This window comes from Lontra canadensis, unplaced genomic scaffold, assembly GCF_010015895.1.
Source record: "Lontra canadensis isolate GAN:19392208 unplaced genomic scaffold, GSC_riverotter_1.0 scaffold58, whole genome shotgun sequence".
NCBI lineage: Eukaryota > Metazoa > Chordata > Mammalia > Carnivora > Mustelidae > Lontra > Lontra canadensis.
The window spans coordinates 5,261,639-5,267,908 of record NW_022631052.1 but is presented as its reverse complement, the minus strand read 5'-3'; positions in this window follow the sequence as shown (position 1 = coordinate 5,267,908).

The window sequence follows — 6,270 nt, the reverse complement described above, 5'->3', positions numbered from 1 at the left end:
CAGCATTGTGCAGTGGGTTCCGGAGTGGATTCTCCATACAGACTTGACAGAATCCCATGTGGACAGTGAGGTGGCTGTGGAGGGCCAACCTAGTTACACTGGAACTATGTTCCCAAGAGCCCCCTTAGTGTTTGGGTCCAGGTTAGAGTTGTTTGAAAGCGGGATTTGTGTTGGATTAGAAGGACAGAATGAAGCACAGTCCTTATCCTTGGACGGTCATCTTGGTCAGACCAACACAGAGGTATCAGCACTTCCCTCTGTTATGTTTTTTGCTCTGCTTCCCAGATGCTGACAGCCCCACCGACCCCCCCTCCCCCAAACCCCCACCGGCAGATTTTGGAGCTGGACTCAGAGAAACCACAGTCTCACAGAACTGGAGCTTCCCACAGACCCTTCTCCCCGCCATAACCTCCCCCCTACCCCTGAGCTTCCCTCAAATGGTGTATGGTTTCTCAGATTCTCTGTTTGGTATTCCTTCTAGAACCTTCCAGCTTCTTCTCTGATCTTCTCTTCCCCAGCTCTTTCTATGCTTACTCATGATCAAACCCCTTATCCCCCCACCTCACAGCCGTTCTGCTTCTCAGATTAGACACCATCTCAAGTGAGAGCAGCTGGCACATTCCTTCTCTGATAAACCACAGCGTGTTGGTCTCCTGGTGTGCACAGGGGGGCTCTCTGACCCTTGGCGTGGTTTCGAGAATGAAATAAATGAGTCAGTGTTAATGAGTTGAAACAAGTGTCCGGCATGGTTTATGGCGGGTCCTTATTTTCTACCTTGCTTCCCTAATAGTTTTACACAGAAGGCGAAAGCAGTGTCTCCCTCTCCAGAATGTACATGCCTCATCTGCCAGCCGCCCAGCTCCCAAAGCTCGTTCTGGCTAGGATTTCCCTTGTTGATGCTGTGAGTGAGTAATACACGTACTTACTCGATGTACATGTGGAGTAGTGACAAAAGATTTTGGCTTCTGGCAACATGCCCAGTGCCTTGTTCATCTCCGGAGAGGCGAGGTCAAGAATGCAATCTCTGGGGGCACCAGGGCAGCTCAGATGGTTAGGCATCTGCCTTTGGCTCGGGTCATGATCTCAGGGTCCTAGGATCAAGCCCTGCTTTGGGCTCCCTGCTCAGCTAGGAGTCTGCTTCTCCCTCTCCCTCTGCTGCTCCCCCTGCTTGTTTTTCACTCTCTCTCTCTCAAATAAATAAATAAAATCTTAAAAAAATATAACACAATTTCCATTTTACAGATGAGAACACTGATGTGACCAGTTCCAAGGACGCTACTTTGTGTGTGTGTGTGTGCATGCGCGCGTGTGTGTGACTTGTGTAAGACTGATGATTCACAGACTTGTACCCCTGAAACAAATAATACATTTTTTTAAAGATTTTATCCACTTATTTACAGACGGAGATCACAAGTAGGCAGAGAGGCAGGCAGAGAGAGAGGGGGAAGCAGGCTCCCCGCAGAGCAGAGAGCCCGATGCAGGGCTCAATCCCAGGACCCTGAGATCATGACCTGAGCCGAAGGCAGAGGCCTTAACCCACTGAGCCACCCAGGCGCCAGCTTAATGACTGCAGCTGCCTCTGGGAATCCGGATTCCAAGGCCAGGGATTTTTGTTTGTTTGTTGTTTTTGTTCTGTTATGTTTACATTACCCCCAGATCACCGTAATGTCTGTAGTATTTGAGTCTGCAGCTGGTGCTGTGGACTGAGGTTCATCTCCTCCTCGATTTCTCCCAGCTGCCCTGCAATGTAGATACCGTTAGTATCCCTTTTCTAAGGGAAGAAACTGAGGCATAGGGATCCCAGCTCGTGTGACTTGTCTCTGCAGAGAGATCCCATGGGTACCAATATTGGCCAGGAAGCCGTGCAGGAATAGAGTGCTGTATTGAGGGAGGGCGGGCTCGACACTGGGCTTGGCCACAGGATGCTAGGAGATGGGATACAGGTGGGGGCGTGAAGTGAGCTTGCACACTGGCCTGACTCTCTTGCACGCTGGTGACCCAGCAGGCAAGGAACACATTCAAGGTCGCCACTGCACTTTCAGCCTGGGCTCCTGGAGGAGACGTGTGGGGAAGATCTCATGCCCTGGGTGGCCCAGGAAAGCCAAACCTGGACTCCCCCTGGAGCGTGACCTCTTGCCTCTCCCCTGAGTTACAGAGGACTGTCCGACTTGTGAACTTGACAATGGGTGACTTGTTGAAACCACTGAGCACTGGGGTGGTTTTGTTATTCAGTATTATCATGGCAAGAGCTGACTAATACACCAAGATGCCCTGATTGTGTGTGTTGGGGAGAGTGTTAATGAATGTGTGTAGTAGGCTCAGTCACTGAAGCATGCAACTTGATTTCAGGGTCGTGAGTTCAAGCTCTACACTGGGCACAAAGCTTGCTTCCAAAAAAAAAAAAAAAAAAGAGGAATGTGCATAGTAAGCTCTTGGTTAAATAGGGAGGCATATGTTGTACCTATGTGTGTTCATGTGCCTGTGCATGTGGAAGTCTACAGATTAGATGTTAATGGTGGCTTTCTCAGGGGATGGGAAGTCCAGAAACTTCCACTGTATAAATCATACATAGTTGTACCATTCCATTTTTAGAACCAAAAAACAGATAATGCTTCCATAATCACGTTATAAAGATTGTTTTTCTTTATAAGGCTCTCCGGGGTCTTTATAATACAGACTTTGTAACACACTCAGGTCACTAACGGATCTGTCAACAGGAAGTGGGTTTGTCCTGAGTGAGAATACACATATTTCCTTAGGAACATGTTCCCCTCCGTGAACCAGAGCCCACTGGCCACGTGCTGTGAACAAGTCCCCCGAAAACACCCAGATGAGGGATGGGAAAGCACAAACAAGGGAGATTTCTCCAGAAGAGTGGACCTCAAATGAGGGGGGGGGGGGCTTTATACCCTCAGGGAATACTGAGCCCTGTCCGGAGACATTTTTGGTTGTTGCTAACCCGGGCTGGGGGCTTGGGGGAGCGTGCGGGGAGGATGCTACTGGCGTTCTGGGCATAGAGGCCAGGGGTGTTGCTGAGTACCCACACCATGCACAGGACAGCTTCCCGCCCCTGACAAAGAATTATCCAGCCCTAAATGTCAACTGGGCTGAGGTTGAGAGACACTGGGTCAGAGGCTGTCTTCCACCCCCTCCCTGGTCCCGAACGGTGAGCATGCTCTACAAACCCAGCTTGGCGCCCTCAGGGTTGGCTCAAAGCCTGTCCCATGTAGCAATATGCAGAGCCTGATCCTGAACTGGGGGACAGAGAAGTGAGCGATGTGTGGATTTAGGGAGCTAGACCAGACTCCAGACTGGGCTCGTACCCAAAGGACACGGGATGGGTTCAAGGGCAAGAGTGTCTCTGCCAAGATTGCTTATTGGATAAAATCAGACCTCCAGTGGCAGAGAGGTGCCTCTGCCTTGAGCACACTCCTGTGAAAATTATGGAAATAAAACCTTTTTTTCTCACTCAAATACATATGCATGAGTCTGTAGGTATGGGTACACACACATACACGTTATAGACACACATACACACCATATATTGTGTATATGTATAATGTATATCATATATATTTCTAGAAAAAAGTCTGGAAGTAATACAGTAACCTATGAGTAAAGGAGTTAGGGAGGAAAAATAGAGAAAAAGAATGCATTTCCCTTTTTTATTTTTCATTTCTGTATCATCCGGGATTTTTTTTTACAGAAACTATGTGTGTTATAATGTTCAAATAAGAATTAAAAATATCTAATAGAAAAAAGTATATTTAAACATATATAAACATATGCATGTTTATATATACATATAAACATGGAAGTATTAATCACAAAGGTATAATGGGCCATAGTTGAAATGTATTATTTTTTTATTTTAAGATTTTATTTATACATTTGAAAGAGACGGAGAAAACACAAGCAGGGGGAGAGGCAGAAGGAGAGAGGAGGAAGCAAGCTCCCTGCTGAGCGGAGAGCCCTATGTGGGGGTCGACCCCAGGACCCCAGGATCGTGACCTGATCCTGAGCCGAAGGCAGATGCTTAACTGACTGAGCCACCAGGAGCCCCAGCAATCCCTTTAAAGAGGTAAACACTGCAAGGCATCTTCTCTACTATCTATTTGATATTCCCACATTCTTAGGAAAATCATAACAAGTTTAGAATTCTTTAACATGAAAGCCATAAAGTGACCAAAAGCAGAATAAGCAGGATAAATATGTGCTTAATAGTAGCTAATGTTTATTAGAAGTTTATGTTATGCTTGGAAACGAGGGTTGACCTTTGAGCATAATGGCGAGCAGGGGCGGGATGTGGGGTTAAGGGTGTGAACCTTCCCACTTGCCCTATGCAGTGAAAAATCTGTGCATAACTTTTTTTTTTAAACCTGACATTCCTTTTCAAAGATTTAATTAATTTATTTATTTGAGACAGTGAGAGAGGGAACACAAGCAGGGAGAGTGGGAGAGGGAGAAGCAGGCTTCCCGCTGAGCGGGAGACCAGCGTGGACGCTGGGGCTCCATCCCAGGACCCCGGCATCATGACCTGAGCCTAAGGCAGATGCTTAATGACTGAGCCACACAGGCGTCCCTGTGCATAACTTTTGACTCCCCCCAAAACTTAACTACAATAGACTACTGTTGACCAGAAACCTTACTGATACCATAATCGATTAGGACATCTTTTGTGTTTATATGTATTTTGTACTGTATCCTTCCAACAAAGTAAGCTAGAGAAAAGAAAATGTTATTAAGAAAATCATAAGGAAGAGAAAAAGACATTGACCGCGCTGTACCGTATTTATTGGAAAAAACACCCATGCATAAGTGGACCTGTGTGGTTCAAACCCCAGTTGTTCAAGGGTCCAGGGTATTAAGGTGCTCGATGAGGAGTAGCTCCTTTTGGTCTCTCAAGAACCCTATGAGGAAGTTCATGTTATCACCCTCATTTTACAGATGAGAAGACTGAGGAACAAACAGATTGATGATGTGCTCAAGGGCAGGTGGTCTGGCCTCCTAACCACTATGCACGCACTGATTTTTTTTTTCAATGAACATAAATTACTTATGACAATCTGTTTAGTCCTCGGCTTTCAAGCATCTGTGCCAATAATACACTTATTTCGGCTCCATTCTAAGGTGCTCCGGTCCGCAGCTCTCCCACCCAAAGTGGAGGCTGGGATGGCCAGCTTCGGAGCCTTGTGCCTCCCGGAGCGGGTCCCTCCACCCATCGAGCTTCAGCCTTCGGGTCTGTGGATGGGGAACCCACCTCGTGGGGTTGCTCTAGTATCAAACGAGACGGGCATCAGTGGCCTCGCAGGAAGCCAGCATGGACTGGCCCCAACAGGTGTGACTTTGTTCTATTTGTGCCGTGCCTCTATTTGCCCCCGATGCTCACACCGGCTGTGAATTCTGATACATGGCACAGGCGGCAGCTTCTCCACAAATCCACATCTTTGTTTAGGCGTCGAGAAACGCTCACCTGAAGTTATGGAATTAATCTCAGGGCAGCTGGAGCCGGGCTCCAATCTGCCCCTTTCCAGAAGCAACAAGAGAACATCTCCCCCCACCCCCAACCCCGGGCGTGCACGCCCAGACCCCCAGAGGCACAGGGAGCCTTCCACCCACCGTCCACCGCCCCGCCGTCCCCCCACCCCCTCTCTTCCAGCATTCCAAACTGCAGAGGCCGACCCTGTCTCTCTTGATGATTTAAGTTTTGGAGAAGGACCGGAGAAGGATTTGTTTTGACGTTTAAAGGCAATCCAGGTAATGAATGGCAGAGGCAGCGTCCATCTCCCCATCCATATATCTGCACAACAGTATCTATTTTTGAGTGGCTGACATGCCGTTTCCTTTGGCAGCGCAAGGGGGGCTCGTCTTTAAATTAAAGTCGTCTCCAGCCCCTCCGATCTGCAGCCCGTTCGGGGGCAGACACAGGCGAGGGGAGCAAGAGAGCTGGGTCAGGCCCGTTGGCAGCTCACGATATATGGTACAAAGGTCCGTGCACCGCGAGCTGCAGAGGAGCCCCTCTCTAAACCATTAAGTAATGACAGAGGATGCCCCCAAGTCTTCTAATCACCTTTAATACGCGCACTTAGACACACACTTTAAAGCAGGCGAGATAAGCAGGTCAGACAAACATACAAAGACAACAAAATAAAATCATAGCCTTCTCTCTAGGGGGCTGGTTTGGGAAGGGGAGGGGACAGTGCTTTCGATTAAGAATTAACTATAGCAAAGACATTCTCCACCCTCTGCCAGTGTCTTTGTCTCAATAAC